The sequence below is a fragment of the Rhagoletis pomonella genome, unplaced genomic scaffold (assembly GCF_013731165.1).
Source record: "Rhagoletis pomonella isolate Grant_MI unplaced genomic scaffold, Rhpom_1.0 Rhpom_scaffold_00013, whole genome shotgun sequence".
NCBI lineage: Eukaryota > Metazoa > Arthropoda > Insecta > Diptera > Tephritidae > Rhagoletis > Rhagoletis pomonella.
In genome coordinates this window covers 12,510,777-12,533,774 of record NW_023458567.1, presented here as the reverse complement: position 1 = coordinate 12,533,774, position 22,998 = coordinate 12,510,777, and the positions used below count along the sequence as shown (strand labels likewise).

The following is a 22,998-nucleotide window of genomic DNA, read 5'->3' as shown; positions in this document are numbered from 1 at the left end:
TTGTGCTGCAATTGGTGGCAAGATGGGTGGCCCACTGTTTCACAGCAGCTATGCAGCCGCCGTTCTGTGCGCTCTTCCACACCACCTAACTGTTTTTTTTGGTAAACTATCAGCGCGCTGGGTGTGGTAAGTTTTCTTAAGCAATCACTTTGCCTACATTCAGCAGCAATTTTTAGATGTGCACAAATACACAAACAAACAATGTATGAAATGACTGCATTTACAACTGAAAATTGTGCAACTGTGTGGCAATACAGTTAAGTTGCGCTTTTATACGACCACCTATAAGTCCATGTGTGTTGGTAGTATTTATGGTGCGAAACCGTATCGTATTGCAGATGAGTAACCTTAATCGCTGCACACATGCCAGAGCGCCTTAAGATATGTTACAGCTGCAGCTGCAGCTGCCTGTTGTAGCGGAGAAATATGCGCATCAATGTTTGCTACTCGTATGTTGAAAAATGATAAATTGCTGACATTGCGGTTGCAGAGAAATATGCAATTGCATTTTCTACACACACATATACGCACGCGCACAACATTGTTTGCTTAAATATAAAACAATGTGTGTGTATATGAATGTATGATGCGCATACATATGAATGGGGGGAAAAAAATCATTCGTCCCAAAAAAGGACTTAAAAATGAATTGACTTGCCAAGTAATTGATGAGCGAAATATGAGACGTTCCAAGAGACAGACGGCCTCTCGAGTGCAATGTGAGACGCTTAAGCAGAAAATGATGTCATGTTAAGTCAAGCTCATGTCTGTGAGAAGACTTATCATCCAAGCGTAAAAGGCTAAAGATAATACACGGAAAATAGAAAAAATAGGAAAAATAAACTCACGGGAGAGTTAATAAAATTGGATTAAATAAAGTTTAGGGAATTGCCATAATAGTGATGTACACTAATGCATCCTGATGTTGTAACACAAATGTAGGGACGTACAATTTTGCGAGAAGCTTTTTCAATGCAGAAGTACGCTTGGAGTGATGCAATGTTTTAAGTGAATTCCGTGCTGATCTGAGAACAAAAGTTTCTCGAATGGCACAACAGAGTGCCCCTCAGTGCTTTTAAGGAAGTGGGAGCACGACATTAAGCGGTGTGCCATTTAATTTTAGGAACATATTTAATTTTTTTTTTAATTTTTATTTTATTTTATTTTAGACATTTGAAACTTAGCAAAAATAGTCTACTTCTTAATAAGAGTTTTTCGAAGGATGCAGTTTTGTAGCCCATTGAATTTTTTTACGGTAAATTTTAAAAATTGTAAATTTAAAAAAGCTGAGAATTACTTCGATTTGTGGGAACTTTTGGTTGAAGGTGTTGCTCATTTTATGGCATAAAAAGTTTTTTCGAATTAATGTGCATGAGTGGCAACGAAAAAAAAAATAAGAAAAAAACTACGGTAATTTTCATAATCATCAAACCTGCACTTTAATGTACTACCTTACCTACTAAAGGGTGAACACACCAAAACTGCGACACTTAGAAATTACTACCAGAAACAAACTAGAAGGCTTTGAAATTATTTTTTTTTTGTATTATATAACTTGGAAGTTTAGATGTTATTAAAATGTTAAAATATTAGTTATTATTTGCTCCATATGCAAGTGATCGGTATTTTCATCGCACACGCGCCATCATGTTCTGCACGACTGCATCATCGACATTACGCGATGCGCACAACTACTTTGTTTTGCACTCTTCAATATTTTTAACTGTTTCACCTGTTTTCTTCAAGATTCCTTTGACAATTGACCAATACTGCCCAATAGGACGTAGCTATTGGGTGGATTGCAGTCGTGAGGTACAAAATTGATGTTATTTGCAATATACCACGGCAATGTGTCCTTGGCATAGTGGCAGGTTGCCATATCCGCCTAGAACGATGGCCTACTCCTTATCTGTTGATAAATGACAGAAGACGCCCTTTGAGGCACTCATCCCGATAAACTTGATCATTCACTGTCCCGGATAGGAAAAAAGGGCTGCTCTTACGGCCGCAGGAACAAATAGCTTGCCAAACCATGTGGTTTTTGGAAATTTGGACTTCATTTTCAGCTTACAATTTTTTGGGGCATCTTGACGACTTGCAGCAGTATAAAAAAAATCTTGACCTGCAATATATTTTGAATTTTTAAAGCAGTAAGTTTCGTAGTCCATAACAAGCAGTTGTATTTTTTAATTTAGAATTCATACAACTTCCGAATGCGGGATTTCACTGTAACATCTACTTTGCGCCTCGGTCTGGCGCTGTTTGAGCTGTAGAACATCTCAATGAAACTTTCCGCTTTACCTATGTACGGAAACTGCGATCTGCGTACGGATTTTGCAACATAACGCGACAAAATCTACGGATCTCGCGAAAACGCACTGAGGACCTTCCGACCACTGTTTTTATCACTTTGACCATGCTAACCCCCGCTCCCTGGTTTTCTCGTAACTGTCAGGCCTTATTTGTACCGATTAAAACCCTGCAAACTGTCGAATAGTGCACTCTTTAATTTTTTAGCAATTTTATGTGTACTTAAGGCCGGATAATTTATAAACTCGTGCAAAATGGTTTGTCTCGTTTCTAGCTCGGTTGCTATTTTTAACTCAACTAGGAATCAAATTCAAATGAAATTTCTTCTACGTTCAACTAAGGTCATGGTCAACTTATGGTATTTTAATTTCAAAATATTGAATTCGTTTTGGGTAAGTTATAAGCTTCCCAAAGTGTCGCAGTTTTGGTGTGTTCACCCTTTAGAATTTAATTGGCTATAAAACTGCGTACTCGAAATAAAAAAGTCCGTAAAAAAAAAGTTGTGCAATGTTCGGGAATATAATTTCTGTGGTAAATGCTGTAGTGTGAACAATATATAAGAAATTAGCAAATTTAAAGTTATTGTTAAACACCGCACAGTGTAGATATTGAACTTTTTTGTGATAAAATCTCGAGAAAGAAAACAGCTAGCGATATAAATTTAACAGCAATGTAAGATCTGCTCCAATGTGTCCTCTACACAATTTTTTTCTGAAAGTATTAATGAATAGCCAAGACAGTTGACAATGCCTATAAGAAATAAATTCTTACTTGTAAACTACAGCACAAGTATTTACTCGTACAGTGAATTTGGTTACAGTTATTTAATTAACTTTTAAAAATTTGCCTGCCAAACAGCTTCATCTATTCAGAAAAATAATTAAAAATAATCATATACATAATTATAAATAATGAAATATTTGAAGATAATCAAATAATTGAAGATAATCAAATAACTAAAAACAATCAAATGATTAAAAACAATGAAATCATTAAAAATAATCAAACAAATAAAAATAATCACATAATTAAAAAAATAATTTGATTAATTTTAATTATTTATAATTATTTGATTATTTTTGATTATTTTTTAATGGCCATTATTCATGATTGTTTTCGATATTTTTTAATTATAATTAATTATTAATGGCTGGGTTATGTAAGAAAATTAAAATAATCATCAAAATTAAAAAATGCAAAAAATTGTATATCTAATCGTAATTAAAATTTAACAGCTCTGTCACAAACAGAATTACGCTAAGACCTCCGCGTTAGCAGATCTTTCAATTAGTCTTTCGAAAGACAGAAAAGAGCTGCCCTAATTTAAAATTGTCTTACGAAAGACTTTTGTCCTCCGAAGGACTATGGTGAGTTGAAAGACAGTTGTCGTATTTACTAAAAAAAAACTTTCGTAAAGCCGTACAGAACAACGACGTGACTGCACAACGACACCCTTAAGAGTACTTCGAGAATAGGAAGCTTCTAGTGTCACAGGCAGGCACATTGTAAACACAATGCCAACAGAAAGCCAACTCACTTAATTCAACGATCGGTGGGCCAATCAGAAAATTTAAATAAAGGCAAATAGATTAATGGCACTTATTTCTCATTTCCACAACAATCTGGTAGCAATTTCGGCAAATTTACAGAGAAAAGGGTTACACGAAAGGGCAAAAATTTGGAAACATACATACACACATACATATGTATATGTAAAGTGAATATCTGCAGGCATGCGGATTGCCAAAAAGGCATGCTGGCGCAGCAATCACGCGCGCACTGGTATTGGAGGCAGTTCAATTTGTTGGCCAGCAGTAGCAGCAGCAAACGAAGCATGTACGTAACATTTAAGTTACTTCCTTTCCTTACCCGCTTGCCAAACGGAAAACCATATATATTTTTTTTTGGCAGCAATGCTGTGCGCAGCAATTGGAAAGACAACACATTTTTGGCCTCAATGCATGTAAGAAGTAGGCAGATACGATATGTGTATATGTATGGGCGTGTGTGTGAATGTACGGCAATCCTTTGCCACAACTTGGCATGACCGCGGGTGCAAAGGATTAACTAATATATATGAGGCTAACGTGCGGTGGTTTGAAATAAATATAATTTTTTTTTTTTGCCGCAAAACTATTTGCCTTGCCTGCCTTTGTGAAACTACATACAAAAGTTTTTCTAGAAAGTGGTAAAAAGCAAAGAGCGAAAGCAAAAAATTGAAAACAAAAAAGCAGCAAAAAAATTGTGAAGAAATTGCTGCTGGTGTCGAATAAAAATTGGTGGCCAAAACGAATGCTTGCCTTTTGTATGGCTTTGTGCTACAAAGTGTGCCGGCTACAATAACAAAGGGCAACACCTAACAAAGCAATACACATGTACATATGTATGTGTTGCCGCCATGTGCATAACCTTTTTTTGGCCCCCAACACTTCGAAAATTGTTGCCTTTTTCAAAAAAAAACAAAAAAGAAGAAGAAACTAGTTCGCCACGCCACACTCAAAGTGATGTACGGACGCTGCGCTACGATGAGTTTGATTGCGCCAAAGTAACTAAGTGAGGGATTTAGAAAATTGCTAAAGCAGATATATAACTCCCTTGGGTTGCATTAGGCAGCACACACACACAGACACACATGAATGCACACTAACACGTGCAACTCATATTTCGTTATTTGCCACTTTTTAGCTGGTAGAGTTGCCAAAACACGAGTTTCCTTTGTCTGTGGTTTGACCTGTTTTCGCTGGCGCTTTTTTTTGCGATTTTTTCAATATATTTGTTCTTCTTTCCAAAAGTCAGGCGCAATTTCATTTTAGTTTTCTTCAAAGTGCAAGAATTATGAGCGCGTATGTGTGGCCACAATAAACCATGTAGTTGAGTGCAAGACAAAGTGGTTGTGGCCGCTTAAAATTCGCCAATAATATATATGTAAAGTAATTTGAAAGGTTTTCGCAATTGGTCACTAGCTACATTGTATACCCTTGCTTGCTATTGATTACTTTCTGATATCGATAAATGTATTGAAAATAAATATGTATGTCGATAATTGAAGATAAAAAATATGATTTATAATATCCTTAAAGCCCCGGCAGGTCGAAAAGTACGTTCCAGAACCATCACCATTTTTACGTCGGGTCCGAATTTGAGCGCAGGACGAATGCCGCATGACTAAAAGCCCAAAATTTGAGCAGTGATGTGATTCGCATCGAACCGATGATTTCGCAACTTAAACCACAGGGCGATTTACATTAAAGCCGAGACCTTAAAACCTCAGAGAGGATGGGAGAGATTTAAATTGTCTCTGCCGAAGCTAGTTAAAATATCGCTGCTCTTGCGAGGATAATGGGTGTAAGCCCGATTATACCAGAAGGGAGCAATATCGTTCATGAGTTGTGCTGAAGTCCAGTGAGATGAGGCACTGAAAACGGGCTTATGTTCAGGGCTCCGGAAAAATTTCCAAGCTTCAAGCGAAATCGACACCATAAGCATTGCCTCTCAGGGCGGTTGTGGGACAGTCAAAATCGATGCCTCAAACTGTATCTGTCTCGACAGGAATATTGGTTGGAAACCAGCTTCACCCTGCAGCGAGAATGAGCAAAATAGTCCGGCAGTTTTCCTGAATGTGTACTGAATGAAGTAAACACCATTATCGAGAAACTATGTGCCAGCTATCCGAAAAGTTCGAGAGACCTTTCAGGTGGGGATAATTTAAACAGAGCCTTAGGAAAGGAATGAGCTAGGAAGTAGCATCAAAACCGTATCGGAAGCTACAAAAGTCCCACGGTGGTTGTGGGACAGTAAAAGGCAACGCCTCAAATCGTCTCTGCATTTACGTCTGTCTATATAGGATGGCAAACGAGTTTTGCTGAAGGCAAACTTGACAGAATGGTGACACTGGTAAAAGACTTTAATCACTAGCTCGCCGAAAAGTTCGACGAAGACCTTCTGTAAGCCCACAACAAATGCTTCCCCTGGAGACAACAAAAGTCACAGGTGAGGTGGCTTAAACTGTTCTTATTTCTGCGGGGATATTTGGGCAGAACTGGGCCTGTACCAGAATGAAGAACGTACGAAATCAGCCATAAGTTCTGATAAAATTATGCTGGATGAAGGGCCAGATCTAGTGACGGATTAAGACCCACCCGTCTGGGATGTTAGAGGAAGACGCACTAACCAATAACGATGCCTATGCTTCTGTGGAATATTGGAGGAAAACGCGACCTGAGATAGTTAGTGATTTCTGCGATAAATGAAAGACCTCCATTACTCCTAAATGACTGGAATGACAGCGAACGTATAGTCACCAATGGAAGGCTTCACTTCGTTCGTGGCATGACTTATTATGAAGCGTTGCATCAGCCATGGTGGCGGGGAAGCATGCTTGGTGCACGATTAGGCCGGGTAGTGCCAAGTTGTATACGGGGACCCACCCCCTTTTTGCTGAATTTTGTGTGAAAGGGCCAAAGTTTCCATCATTAATTGAAATCGCTTAGCAGGTAGTCATCAATATTCTTAGGGCAGCAGAGAGAATGACTCCAATTCCACCGAGTATGAGTGACGGTAGCGAACACTTCTCTCTTCCATAGTGTAGTGAAAAAAGTTTAAGCTACGCGATTGCTGTCAGAATTATTGATGTTAAAATGTCGGCTAAAGTGCACAAGGCTACCAGTAAACTGATTGATGAAGTTTGGCATTAAGTCCAGCTGAAGGAAGTTAACAAAATTGAACTCTGCGACTAAATATTTTTAAGACTCGCGATTCTCTAGTCGAGACTCAAGAATGTTATATTCCAATGCTTCGAAATACCAAGTTGAATTCTTTTGCTTCATATGAGCAAATCTTATGAACGAAAAAACCGCTAAAACATTCTTCTTGCATTTATTTCAAACAATGGATTTCCAGAAAGAAGTACAAAAAAAAAAAGGATTTGAACAATTTTAGCCTCAAAACGTTTATTTAGGCGAAAAGGCACCTAGATTACAAATTTTTCATTGCCACTTGAAATAATGATCAATGTTTTTTCTTTAATAACTTTGGGAAGTCATTAAATAGAAAGTTCATATTAGAGGCAACGAAAGTTGGCATCAAATACAGCATATCTGTGAAGTTTCAAGAGTGTGCCACCAAAGTATAAAAAATGGCAGCATGCAGAATATGGCCGACATCCAAAACGTATTAATGCAATGATTGGAAACTTTATACTGCGGTATTCAAACTGTTTGTATATGCAGAGTTGCGACACATTGCAACCATATACATTGCATATTTTAAATATTCAAAATAGCAATGAACAATTTTTCTGAAATCAACATTTTTAAAACACCAGTGGTAACCAATAACAAACGAAGCATCAACATTGTTTCTGATGCACTAATTGCTCTGGCGATGCGTTTCGATAACTTTTCTTATGCGTTTTGGAAAAGTATACATTGTCAATATTTTGTAACTCGGCGTTATGGAATATTATACTTTGTACGTATGCAGAGCAATTGACGTTTTGGAAGTCAGCCTATCTGTCACTGGTATTTTGTAATTTTTGAAATTTAACCATCGAGTATAAATAAGTAAACAACTGCAACAGATGTCATTATATGCGCAACATGATGCACAGATAGAGCTTTTAGCAAGAGTGCGCCCGTAAAAAATGCAGAGCTTTTAAAAAGCTATTCCCGCGGATATATCGGGGTCACGACTGACACAAAGTCTATAGAAAGCGTAAAGAAAATTCCTTGGGCCCACATAGACCAATAGACATAGGGACCTCCCTGGTGATGCCAGATGCTCTATCTCCATCTTAGTTAAGTATATTCGAAGTAGACTTCATTTAATATGTCAACAATTTTTGAGAATTTCAGTAGTGCTTGAAGCCCAAGTGTTGTCACGGCTAGCCTTTGCTTTAGTCGTGGCGGATGTAAATTATACAGCGAGCTTTGAAAAGCTTGACTCAATTACCTGTGGGATGTCCAACTGCGCTCTAAATGGAAGCGCCTTAGATTCGCCTAAAAATATGCAACGACTCTATAAAGACATACGGCCAATTTGACTATGCGCTTCTTAAGTTTTTATATTCCATAGTTTTAGACATTCATTTAGCATTTATTATATTTTTGAAAGACAGAATATAGGCATTCGAAAACTATATAATGACTCATTTCCCTCGTGTTTTTGATTTCAAAATGGCATAAAAATCAAACACAAAATTGCCATTTGCTTCCCTATAGACCCGCCAATTCCAATAAAACCAAATAATTTTGAATTTTCCTAACAGCGCATAAAAATATGTTGCCTTTGTGCCGGCCAGTTGCCGCCATACACTCACTACTAACTCTACGCGTACTACACGTCCATTATATTCGTTATAAATTTACTTTTAGTAAATTTTTTACATTAACATTTTGAATGCCACAGAGGAAGAAATAGAGAAAAAGAAATAGCGCGAAAAGCGCAAAAACGAAAAACGCGTTGGACTTATTTCGATATTCCCTGGTGCGCTTAAGCGCCAGAAAATATGCAATCAAACTTTATTGCAAGCAATAAAGTGCACGATAAAGGCTTTTGCTATAATAGTTTGTAGCCAACGCGTTGATGATAAATTTTTTAGAGAGGATTTTTAGCAGTTAATAGAAAAAGTGTGATAAAGCAAAGCACAATAGTTTAAGTAAAAAAATACGTAGCGAGCTTTTTACGATATAACGCGTTTAAAGAAATAGAATGCGCGCATCAAGGTTGCTCAGTCATTTGAAAATTATTGCAAATAAAAAACTGTAAATAAAATAATCAAAGTTTTGTTTAATGACTTGCTAAAAAGTATAAAAATAACCAACTGAGCTGCTCTTTAAAAAATTATTAGGATTAAAAAATGTTGCCATTTGTTGTCATGACATATTTTATGCGCGCTTTGTTGGCAATAATTCAGCTTCAGCAGCATAGCTCAGCTGCGTGCTCGCATTTTACAACAGTTTTGGCTGTGGTTTTGTGTGTTTATTTACTTTTGAATTGTTTTCTATTTTTTGTTTGGGTTCGTTAGCCAAAAACGCCGGTAGAGCGCCATTTGGCTGCTGCTGTTGCACGCTAGGCAGCCCATATAGGAGGTCTTACTATGTAGTAGTAATACCGGTTTTGGTAATATTGGAAAAAATTATAACTATGGAAATAACGATTATAAGTTTGGAAATAACGATTGTATTAAATTTTAATAACTAGCCCGAATTTAAATATTTTCTGAAGAAGATTAACGATGCTGCTTTTAATCTCAAAAACCAGCTTAAGTTTCAAATGGCTTATGGCTTGGATTATCGTAATGTATTACATGGCTATGTCGATGTTTACTTAAATAAAAATATGGCGGGTAAATCGTCAGAGGCTTGGTAAGTAGAGAGGTCAAAACAAACATAGCCAGGCTTATGTGACAAAAGCTTCGCAAGGCAGTAAGCCAGTTGGTGTTTTTTTTAGCACGTCTACAAAGAAAAGCCACACATACACTTTGGGAGCTGATTTTAAGGTTGACTCACCGTAAGCCCTGATAACGCTGATTTCGTCCGGTTCTCTGGAACTTATAGAACATGTTTGCAACTCAAATAGAAAGCACTTAGGCTTGACTCTAACTGTCGCATAAGAAAGCTTTAGTAATACAACATTAACCTTAGTTAAACCTATAACATTCTATGGAGTGCTCCACCTGCCAGCCTGCGCTTAATGGAATGCACGGGGTAGTACTTCGGGCCTCTCCTACTCTAGTAGTGATCGTTACCGAGCTTATTGATATTAGTCCGGTCAGACTTATAGGGAATTTACATGATTCAACTTTCACAGGCGATTAGTTGAACCAAAAGTTGAACGAAAGTAGGCAGCCGACCAACTTCATTGGAAGCGATTAGTTGAAAGGCCGATTACACCAGGCGATTGTTGCTTTCAACTAAAAATCGCCTGAAAAATCGCCTCATGTAAATTCCCTATTAGAGAAACTAGGCGCTTGCTGACTCCGTGTTTAGGCACTCAAGCCTTCGACTTTATTCTCGACTAAAATGCCTCTCGATCTAAATTGGTTTGAAACAGCTCTTTCACAGAAGTAGGCAGAGAGGAAAATCTAACTTTTTTTTGTGGTCCAAGCTTGGTGGAAGTGTCGAACAAGCAAAGAAGAGAGGACAAGTAAACGTTTACATTTTACGCAGACTGCACGTAACTTGATGAAAGATCGGCAAAAGTGTCTTATGTCGTAAAATCCCAATCAAACTAAAATTTAGGCTTTCATCCAATCACATTGAGGGCAATGGATGAGTGGATGGTAAGCTTAGCTCAAAGTAAGAATCTACCAAGTTATAAATTGATTTCTTGCTGAATTTCGTGAGGTCGAGAAAGGAGGTGAACATCCTCATTTGTTACTCAAGTAGTAATCAGTTTTTTCCCAATTAGACTTAAACGAGCCAAGGCCACAGTGATATGACATGAGAACACATCAAGACGAATGAGTCGACTCAAAAAGGTATCCTCCTATGATCGAGCGATCATGTGTGGTGAGAGTTAAGTAAATTTCAATGCCCTAGTCCCAGCGTAAACTTTTGGTATTTAGCCTCTCTCAAATTTAGACCGTAGTGCGCTACGAAGAAGCGCATCATTTGTATAGTGGCCCTACTCAATATCAGACTTAATGGTTTTCAACTCGGGGAATCTACCACTATACGCATCCACGCCAGTTGGATGGTTTGCAGTAAGGGGCTTCCAGCTGGATTCCTTTTCGCCTCCGAGAGTAACGGTGGACCTACCACAGCATGGTTCCAACCCTTATATTTTATATTCCCAAAGTTATGGCACAGTAGGCGACAAAGCAGACAGAGAAGCAGTGAACTGTGAGCCCTGATAGGACTGAGTTCGGAGCACAATACATGGGACTACAGATGGTCAACACAAATATCATCGGCGTCTCTAAATATATATATTATCTAAAATTATTATACATATTTCTATGAAGCTGTCCGACCTTCGCCAGACTGAATTGGTACATTTTTGGGTTTCATGTATTAAAAATAGACGAGTTACATTCACTTACCCTCGATAAGCTACTAAAACTCATAAAATAGTGTGGTAAGTTTGCGAAGGCGTAATGCGTTCCCACGTCAACCTGTCTCAGCTACTAAACATTCTATCGTTCCAAGCGCTAACAAGAGCCAACCCCTCGTGGGCAGCAAGAAGTTGGCGTCGGACGCGTGGATTGCCGTACGAGTCAATTGTCAACATTCAGGGCAACCGCGAGCCAACCCCACGAGCGAAGCTCTAAAGCGGCTCCTAGTCGCGAAGGCCTAAAAAGAGGTAAAACTGCTATCGATCACAAGCCCTCCGCGGTAGTTCAGGACCTAAACCAGAAGTCCGCCTCGCAGTCAGAGTTAAGCAGGTTCTCAGAAATGCTTCAAAACAGCTGAAAAAATTGGATAACGATCCTGTAGTTGAGAGGGAAAGAGGCATTGTCTCTGAAAGTTTCCACGCTTAACTCACTCCCCTTCAACTTGCAAAGAGGTGGCCTACAAAAGGAAGCGGTCGAAAGATGATTCCAAAGGCGAAGCTAATAGACCAGAAACCTCCAACTGGATGAAGGAAGTAGTAGTCTAGTTATTCGACTTGGAGTCGTAACAGGTCACTGCCTGATGAGAGCACAAAACAATAGCATGGGTCTACAGTCGAAAGAATTCTATCGTAGCTGCAGAGAAATCATGTCATGAAAGCTTTCCGCAGATTTTTCGGATATCATTAACTGCATATCGTTACGTAAATCTCAAGTTGATCTCATAGATTTAAGAACTATATTATTCGCAAGTCTTTGAGATATTTCATTTTTGTTGGATGTTCGTGAACTAGCATTTTTTCGAACTTGAAAGCTTTCAACATAACCCCAAAGTAAACTCGAAGTAAAAAGTTTATTGCGATGAAATTGTACTTTTTTATGAGACAGTACGCTCTTATTTTCTGCCCTATCAGCAACCATTTGGCCGCTTGGCCTCTCGGACATCATCACTCTACTGGCAACTGCTGCCAGCTGCCATCGTTGCACCTAAAAATATGCTTTGTTTTATATTGGTCGACATAATTCGTTGGCGCAGTCATTCATTTACAGCACAAGCGGTTTTCTCCGCACCACCCTCTCTCTCTCTCTCTCTCTCTCTCTCTCTCTCTGTTGCTAGCGCGCTGCAACATTTCCAAAAATTACTTAAAAATGCATATGCTTACTCGGTTCGTTTATATTCATGTTTGCTTGTACATATGTACGAGTATTTGTGATTGGCCCATAGCCTTAACTTTGGTGCTGCATAATTTTTGCTGCAGCTGCTTACATCTGCTGCTCTCTACTCGCTGCCACATACAATATATTACTTACAACTGGCATTCGCATTTCGGCAAGCCATGCTTGCATTTTTTATTGCCTTTGGCAACATTCTAGTAAGTGTATTAAAATTGCAATGGATTGAATGCAAAAAAAAAAAGAAAAGGAAATCGCAAATCGAAAAAATTGCATACGAAATGAGTTAGAAAAACTGAGAAAAAAAAAAACGCAAATGAAGATTGGAAAATGTTCGAGTAAAAGAAATATAGTAACCAATATTTTGTAGCAATTTTCCTTGGCATTTACCTGCAACTGCTGTTGCTGCTGGGGATTTTGTTGTTTCGTGCTATTCTTAGTTTCGTAATTTTCTATGCAGCTCCGCCAGCTGCCCTAAGCAGTCAGCACAAAGTTTGATATGAATTCGTTTCGCTGATTTTTCCAACAGCTGCTGGGGTGGATTTCTTTACTTTTGCTTGGCTTTCTATTTCAATCGCTAGTAGTTTGGAGTATTCTTCTCCTTGATTCTGTAATGAATTCAGAGAAAAAATGGAAATTAATGCATGGAAAATCGCTTAGAATGTTGTGATTAAATTCTCGTTGTTTAGTTTTGATTTCATGAAGAAAATTAATTCTGTTCGATGAGTAATTGAATTGAGTTGAATGCAAAGTAATTTGTGCAATTTGTGGGGGGAAAATTTGCAATTGAAAAAAAAAAAAACATAAGATTGGAATGAAGGATGAAGCAAGGGATAGATTGAGTTCAGCTTTGTTTTCAGATTCTGCACAGTAATTTTATAAATTTTATGCCTTTACATGTGGAAATTATTTAATTTTAAAATTGGTAACAAATTCAAATATTATGGGAATAACGGATAATGGGTGTTTTTTCAAACTTTTTCGCATTCAAAAAAAAATATTTAATTAGGCTTGAAATGACCGTTGAGAATGAAACTTCTGCAGATATCCCGAAAAGCTTAGAATAAATATCAAAACGGCGCGAAAAATCTGAAAATCCTGAAGATATCCAGAAAAAAAACTAGCTGATTTAAAAAAAAAAAATGCGGAAAATAACTAATAGACTGAAAAGCGTCGAAATTTCATATAAATAAAGTCCAAATTGAAACACGGAAACTTACAAAAAGTTCCGAAAATGTCCTGAAAAATCCAAAAAGTTTTTAAAGCTCCCTAAAAGTCCCCGGAAATTCCAAAACTTACAGAAAAGTGCCAATATGAGCATAATTTTCGAAAAAAATTTCAAGAAAAATCTCGAAAGGTCATGCAAAAGCCTTAAAAATCGTGAAAAATAAGCTCCCGTATTCCCCTTTTATCCCTTACTACAGTCGAATATCTTGAGAAATACCGAAAGGCTCCCCAAAAACCACTAAATTTTAAAAAATCCGAATGATTTCGAAAAGTTTCCTGTATGTGTTTCAAAAATCTCGAAATGTTCGGCTGAGATATGGAAAACTCCACAAAAGTTTCGAAAAAACTCCAATGAGTTTTGAAGTTTGCTGTTAAGTTGCTCAAAATTCTGGAAGGTCGCGAAAACCACCGAGTTAAAGTAACGAAAGCTCCTAGCATCTTTGGAAAATTTCTAAAAGGTCCCAGAAAGTCCCAATAAAATTCCTAAGGACTCATAAAATCTTGACAGGTTCTAAAAATTCCTTAAAACCTCAGAAAAGAAAACATATACACGGGAAGTTTCGAAAAATATCCTAAAAAAGACCGAAGAGGGTTTCTGAAAATCTCCAAAAACATTTTGGAAAGTTGCAAAAATTATATGGAATTCCGAAAATGCCCGAAAAAACTTGAGGGGGGTTCCGAAATATCCGGAAAAAGGCTTTAAAAGTTTCAAAGGTTTCTAAAAAGTCGAAAATATTCCGAAATAATCGCATGTAAAATATGAAAAAACTCCGAAAATGTATCGGAACGACAAAATCTGGAAAAGTCCTTGCAAAAAGCCCTGAGGTACCAGAATAGTTCTCTTATATTCAGTAATCACTTTCATCTCGTTTAATTTACAATGCCGTAAAATATGTGCTATATTAAGACACCCAAACCAAAAATTTCAAAAATTTGCGCTCCTAACACAAACTTCGTAGCCTCAATAGAATATGTGTCCAAGTAAAAGTACATACATATATATGTAAGTTGGGAAGTTTGTTAGTAAGTAAGCTGAAATTGTCAGCTGTCAAGTGTTTGTAAAGTAGCGATAAACCGTGGAACTTAACTTTAGCTGTGTGCACGCCTAAAAGTATACAAATAACAATGCATTTAATATTAACAGTTTTAATCCGCTGCGGCTCAGCGGTGAAAACATTTTAACGCAAATGAATGAAATAAAAAAATATGTAAAAGTGTCACAAAACAAGTAAAAGTTTAAGTGAAAAATACCAGGAAAACTGTTGTGTGTATGTGTGTGCTTACGTGTATGTGTTTGCTATACATACATACATACATATATTCACATAGAAAGTTGCTGTCAAAGCGCTACTTTGCGTCTTATATGAGCCGGCTTAATCTCTAATAATCCATGTGGTTGCAAGTAGGCAAGTGGTGTAGTTAAGCGTGTGAGAATATGCTATGTACATTAGGCCGGCACACCAAAAAAAAGTTGCGCATTTCCCATCAGAATTATAAAACCTATTGCATGTTAAGATTTCCACCTAAAGATTTCGGAAAAATATAAAAATTTACGCTAGCTGGACCGTATTGAAAATACCCGCAAAAATTTTATGACATAGATATTTTGATTCCGTTGATAAAATTTTTAAACGTTTTTATGCCGACCTTTTAAACTTTAAAACTCTCCCATCATGTGAGGGGCTTTTTTGGAAAACATATTTTTAAGAACTAATTTTATTTATAAAAAAGCTCGATTTTGGGAAGTACTTTCATTTTCTCCCAGCTGACGTAAAACTTAATATTTCTCCAAAATATTTTGGCAGAAGTTTTACAATATAATAAATTTTATAATTTCGATGGAAAAACAGTAAAACTTAATATTTCTCCAAAATATTTTGGCAGAAGTTTTACAATATAATAAATTTTATAATTTCGATGGAAAAACAGTACCATTTTTTTCTTGCTTGGGGGTGATGTACCCTAGTGTACGCAGATATATATGACTACAAATAAACGGTTATAAATGTGTGCGTGTATGCTCATTACGAAGTTGGGTATATGAATATTTATTCATATGTGTTATGCTGAGATATAACTGTTGTTTATGCAGGTGGATTTGCTATTAAAAGAATTATAATAATTGAACTTTCGGATGTACCTAATATGTACACTAAAGTGGTCCATTTTGTGTATAGGGAAAAAAATTTCCTCCTACAAAATGGGGCAGCCCCTTAGTTTATTCCTTTTAATATTTGTAATATCTATACCAACTTTCAGTTTTCTACTGCAACTAATACAGGGTGCTCAATGACATTGAAATGCGCTACGGGATCGCTGCAAAACTGGCAAAAATATTGGTGATTTTTATAAAAACGTACTGTTGCCATGACAACTGAAGCTTGTGATATTTTTTCAAATAATTTGAATTTGAAATAGTCTTACGTTACTTAACCAATTATTTGATTAATATATGTACACAATACTTCTAGAGTAAAATATGAGCATCCTATAAATTTATACTTAGAAATGTAAGGTTTGGTGCCAGCACCTCTTTCGGTAAAAGGAAAAATTTTGGAAGACGCCCCGAACCCTGTCTTACAGAATTTTTTTTCGGACCACTCTTATGCACACACTAGGAATGTTAATCCCGGGATCCCGGACTTTTTAAGGTCTCGAAAATCCCGGGATTCTTGGCAAGTAATCCCGGGATTTTCGGGATTTGTAATTTACACTGATGGCAATAATAGAAACTCCTTTTCTTGACCAGTATTGGCTATATTTCTTTTTTTTATTTAATAATTAATATTTTTTTATAAATGTCTAGCTCATTGTACATATAACACCGCGCGATAGTAAACTTAAAATATCAATATATTCGCGAAACCATGCGCCAAATATAGTAAAATTGCGTTTTCAATTTTTCACTCTGATGTCAGTAATTCAAAAATGACTTAAAAAATTCAGACAAATGTGCTTAGGGAAAAAGTATGGGTATACAATTATTGAGGAAATCCTGTAGAATTTAAACATATTCAAGTTTCTAGTGCAAACGGGCCGGTAAATATTGAAAATGTCATTTTAAAATTTTGTCATTGAAGTTTCGTAATATTTATTCAAATTGCGTTCTTCTAACTTTGTCAGCTTAAAAATTACCTATTTGTCCTGGTGAATCCAAAAAATTTTAATTTTTTAAATTCTAAAGAAATTTCCTCTTGCATTTGTTGCCCATATTTTTATTCTAGATTGCATTGAATTTTTTTTACAATTCTTGGAATTAATCATATCTCTGAAAGTCCTTCAAAATAAATCCTGCGGTCAGAGAGAAAAAATAAAAACGCCACTTTAGAGAGTTTTGCTTCACATCGAAATTCGTGCTGCCTTATTTTCATTTTGACGCAGTTCAATGCTGATTGTTTTACTTTTATTTGGCTTTGCTTTTTGTTTTCGCTCAATTTAATTTTTATAATTTTTCAAAACAAAAGAAAAAACGTTTGAAGCCATACAAATTTTGAATTTATTTACAAGCAAATGTTTTTTCCCGTCTCTTGCAAATTGAATAAGTTCTCAGTAAGATGGTTTGTAAAAAAAATACGTGAACATATACATATGGTATATGGGGTATGGAAAAAGTATAAAAAGGTATGGGGAATAATAACTGGCTTTGTTTTTTAATTTTGTTTGCAAAATGTCTTTCGCATTTTATTCTACAAGAAATTTACTTTTATATGGTAAAATGTGCAAAACCCCGTCAGCAAAACCAATTCGTTAAAAATCAAGGCGATTTTTTGCGGCTTTTTCTAAAAATTCAGATAAAAAAGTTCAAAATTTAGATAAAAATGTGTTGAATTTTTCAAAGTTTTTTACAAAGTTATGGTTTGTAGCGGATATGTATGTATGTGAATCTAGTTCTTTCGAGTTTAAAAAATATTTCAGGCTACATTTTATTTCGTGTAGTAGTGAGAAATTAAAACATCGATGTATCGTTTTTATAACCGATGTTTCTTAACATCGATGTTTGTTGCATCCCTACCGTCTACCCAGCTAATATGGAAGCGAGATCCATTCAAGGCAAAGAGATACATATATCTTTATCTGTTCTCAACCACTGTGAATAGAATTAACGGTGCCACCAATTCAAAAAAGATCAGGAAATTAGAAGTGGAAGATGGAGATTGAAACACATACATCGTTTGTCTAGTCACACTTGCCTGCACTTTAGATACGATTTCTATAGCAGTGGTTCAAAACTTTTTTAAGCTCTTAAAGAAACTCTTTTAGACAAATTTTCGGTGATGTCGGTTACGGCCTTATTAAAATCTTAGATGGTAGCAAAATAGGTTGCAAATTTCAGTGTAAAATGTTGAGCTTGTGAGAGTGTCGCAGCTTAAGCTACTACTAAATAATTAAACTCTTATCCTTAAAAACTTGCTTTACAAATTAAGCGCACAAGTACGTTGCTCTGCCTGCCGCCCACTGCCCCGCTAAAATTAGCATAGTTAGCGCTGCCTAACCCCAAATCATAATGATAGCCGAGCACACTATTTATACACCTATGCCGGCATTCATTGTTGCCGGTGAGTTGTGTACCGCTTAAAAGTTGATATTTTTGTTTATGCGCACTTATGCAGGCATTGTTGTTGATGTTGTTCAGTGCACTAAGAATATGCACATACATATGGACATACCTACATATATGAGTTTACTTAGGGGGCATAAATAGTATTTAGGTTAAAAATATGCGGATGTGGTATACATACTCAGCTCGTTAAGGCCACATTTACTGCATCACAAATTGGTCTACATATTTCTTTTCACAAAATGACTTACAAGCCTACAGTGGCTCAAACTGACTGAACATATTTACGTACAATTGCATATACTGTCATACTATTATACAGATATGCTGTTATACGGTTAGAGAGATATGTATTCATACCGCTATACTTAATACAGCTATTCAGTTACATTGTGTTATACTGTTATACCGTTATACTATTATACTATTATACCATTACACTGGGACACTAGTATGCAGTTACTTGAAATACTGTTATTCAGCGAAACTGCTATACCGTTACGCTTTTATACTGCTCTAATATTATACTGTTATATCGATGTACTGTTATACGTTTAAATACCAAACCGTTGTTATCTTATACTGTTATACTGTTATAATGTTGTACTGTTGTATTGATGTAAAGTTATACTGATTTGCTGTAGTAATGTTATAATATATTACTGTGTAACTGCTGCAATTGTAACACTGTTATACCATCATGCTGCTATACTGTAACAGTGTTATACTGTCATACTGTTGTAGTGGTTTACTTTTTACTGTTTACTGATTTACTGTCATACTGTCATACTGTTACACTGTGTTACTGTTATAGCATTATGCTTTTATACTGTATATTGTTATACTCTTATACTGTTCGACTGTTGTATTATTATATTTTTATATATCGATACTGTTAAACTGCTGTACTATCATACTTTGTACTATGATACTATTCCACTCTTATAATTTTACATTGTTATACTGTTATAAAGAAACATCACAGGCGCATATATAAATAAAAGTATTTCTCAGTGTAACAGCCTCATTATACGTTATGGAAGCTGAAGAGCAGAATAAATGTACGTATCTGTCTTTTAAAAGTATACATACAGTTACTCACAAAATTGAGCAAACGGTGATCATTTTAAAACTTCGCTATGTTTTTCATGATAAAAAATTTTGGCTATTTTAAAAAACAATATACATATAAATCCAAGTACAAAACTGTGTGCGAAATTTAGGCGAAATGTGCAACATTTCAACAAATTTGCAAACCTTTTAACGAGAATTTCGAAAAAATTTCAAATAGGAAGTTTTATAGCCCATCCAAATCTAATTATGTACTTAATAATGTGCAAACTTCAAATGTCTTTTTAGACGCGTCGATTTTTGTTGATTTCTTTGCTAACTGTCTTACGAATTTTATTTCTATATAAAGTTTTTTTCAGATTTTTTTTTATATGGAAAAAAATACTTAACGCCGATACTCCTAAATTTCGATACAGTTTCGTACTTGAATTTATATGTTGTTTGTTAAAATATAAGGCGTAATTTAATAAAAAATTAAACAAAAATTTTCAGCAGGTAAAACATTGCGAATTTAAAACAAAAAAAAAAATCACTGCATGCTCATTTTTGTAAGTAACTGTACATATATACATACTTACATGCCTTTTTTCCCTTTGTATTATCCGCAATTTAGCGTCAATGTAGCAAATTGTAATGTCGCGTCGCCATGTGCCCCACTGCTATGCATTAAGTGCAGCTATTTTTAGGGCCACTTCCTGCTGAGCTGACAAATAAATTTTTGTTAATGCCTTTCCTCTCGTTTATTTATATTATTCTAGTTAGCCTTTTTTTTGCGAAACCTCACATGCTTATGCATACTTTAACATAGCATAGCAAAAAAATATTGTGGCGCTGTAGAACAAAAATCTACTCGCGCTTGAAATGGAATGTTACTCATACCACATGGTGTACCGCATACTCTGATATGTATGCATATGTATATGTAAATAAATACACATATATGTATCTATGTATATGCATAAGTGAACCTAAGCAAGTGTGTGTGGAATAGCTTCCACGACACACACACACATATTCTGTTTTCTATTTCGCACAATTTTTATAACAAATTTTTGCTTGATGCGATTTTTTTTCTGGTTGTTATTTTTCACTTTGGATTTTTTTTATTTTTTGATTTTCAGAATTGAGTCAAAGATTGTTTATTTACGACTTTTTTATGGGTCAACAGAGCAGCAGCCATAAAAAGCAGCCATCAGTGGAGTAGAAAGGCGAGAAAAGAGGGCCGGAGTTGCTGCTTCTGAAAGGAGGCTGGCTGGAAATTTGTTGCTCGCCAGCGTGTAGGTGGTTGAGCAGGAAACTCTAGCGCTGTTTTTTGCTTAAATGGCGACGCATTGATTTGGCATTTGACAGCGCTGGTGGCGTCAAATGTGGATGCATATTTTTAAACGCAAAAAGTCAGTCAGCTTTGAGCTAACAATGGTGCGCGAGTTTAAAATTTTGATATGCTTTTTTGCTTGGCACAACTTTTTCTATGCATTCAAGGCTGCATTATTTAGCGCTGTCTAACATCCGGTTCGGTCTCCTACTGCTCGGAAATTTTTTATGCCGTACATGTCCCATTTTTATGACTACATTTGTTTGTAATCGCTATTTTTCTGTAAAAGCAGCAAATTTTTTTCGGCTGCTTCAACGAAGGTGCTTTTGCATATTTTATATGTTTTTAGTAGACTACTTTTTTGCCAAACCAATTTATTGGTTATTCGTGCATTGGGTACTCAAAAAAAAAAATAATAAAGCATAAAAGTTTCCGAGTGCTGGCGTGTTTTACAAAACGCAATAAAATAAAATATTTACTTACTTAAAAAAATTGTGAAAAATATTTTGATTATCATCGCTGTCACGCACGTCAATAACTTCATTTGCATTTATTGACTAAAATTGATCAGTTGTAGTGGCATTTGTTCGCTGTCAAGTACATAAATGTATAGAACGCAAACGCAGTGCGATTAAACATTGCATAAAATATTTTTTTTTGCTACAGAAATTCCTGAAAAATTCGAGTTAATTTAATTTAAGATTTTTTCTTCGACATTTTCAATTTTATTTGATTAGCGAGCGTGAAATATAAATTGCTCTAAAATAATTGTGTTATTAATACAATTTTTTTTTATTATTTAAGATTTTCAGGTGTTTTTCTGTGCAAAGTAAACATTATCATAGTATAGCCCCAGGGTGCTATTGTTCTGGGAATATTCTATTTAAAGAAAAATATACAAAATTAAAAATGCAATTTTTCTGCACGTTTATTATTGTAGTTTAATAAAATATAAAAACACATTCCACGATAGAATAGATGCAGGATAATTTTGTAACTTAGTTGCTGAATTTTAAAGCGACCATTACATTTTATAACTCCTTACAGGCCTGGCTATGGTTTATGCGCTCGGCTTGCGACCCGCCGAGTGAAAATGCAATCCACTGAAAATACGAAAATAGGCTCGATAAATAGACCTCTTTATAATACCAGGCACCAGCAAAGCTACTCGTTTATCTCTTTTGATCAAAAATCTAAACCAATTTGATGCTTTGTGGTAGACGAGTAGCCAACATTCTAGGATTATTAACTTGTTGCATCTAGGATCCGCATGCGTATGCCTGGTCAGGCAAAGCGACGAAAGTTCGAAAGTCCTAAAGCCGCAGTCATAACGGATAGCCGAGCTTGACGCTTTCTGGACACTAAGCCTTTAGAAAAAAATTTTTGCGACGAGTTGAAAGCACTCTTCTTTTTTTGAAGCCAATAAAACAAAAATGAGCATTTCTAATGAAATATATGTACATTCAATTTCCTCAAATATTTTTTCCCAAAAAAAATTTTTTAACTTATATTTAGTATTCTGCTTTTGTTAAAAATATTTGCTAAGAAATATTTGGTCTAAAACATTTTTGTTTCTAAAATGAAATATATTCTTAAAGTTACCTTTTTTCCAAAAAAATATTTTTTTCTATAAATAAATTTGTTCTTTAAAATTCATGTTTTCTATAAATTTAGTTTTTCTAAAAATTCTGTTTTTTTTAATTTTTTTTCTTAAAACAAATGTTTCTCTTAAATTTCTTTTCTAAAAACCGGTTTTTATATAAATCAATTTTTTCAAATAGTTATTTAATTGTAATTATTGTTAAATCTCTTTTTCTTTAGTAAAACAATTTTTTTCTCAAATTTACCTTTTTACTGAAATTTTTTTTCTATAAAAAAATTTGTTCTTCAAAAGTTATTTGTTTTCTATAAATATATTTTATTATGAAAATTTAGGTTTTTTAAGTTTTTTGTAAAACAAATTTTTTTTCTAAAAACTCGTTTTTTATATAAATTATTATTATTTTTTATACAGTCATTAACATCTTACTAAATATCTTCATGAACCAACTAGTTTATAAGAGTTGGAAAATCAGACCCGGAAAATATATAACTAAACAGTTTTCCCAATGCGTCAAATACTTTAAGCAGCTTTTAATAGCATGAAAAGACGCTTCATCTACCATGCTAATGTCTAAATTCGATATTCCCGCAGAACTAATATGGCTCTGACGAGTGATGTTGAGCGCAACCCTCAGCTACCATCTAACTAGAAAGGACCTTTCCAAGCCCTTGGCGACTAAATGAGATTTC

At 35.4% G+C, this 22,998-nt stretch overlaps 1 protein-coding gene across 1 annotated transcript in view; it reads right to left on the bottom strand.

The window, feature by feature from the left end:
• Positions 1-22,998, bottom strand: part of LOC118748822 (signaling mucin MSB2-like) — a 266,141-nt gene that overhangs the window by 128,977 nt on the left and 114,166 nt on the right. The window contains exon 2 of the mRNA XM_036483526.1: positions 12,926-13,143. The gene's annotated coding sequence lies outside the window, so the exon portion shown is untranslated. The remainder of the gene's footprint in view (positions 1-12,925; positions 13,144-22,998) is intronic.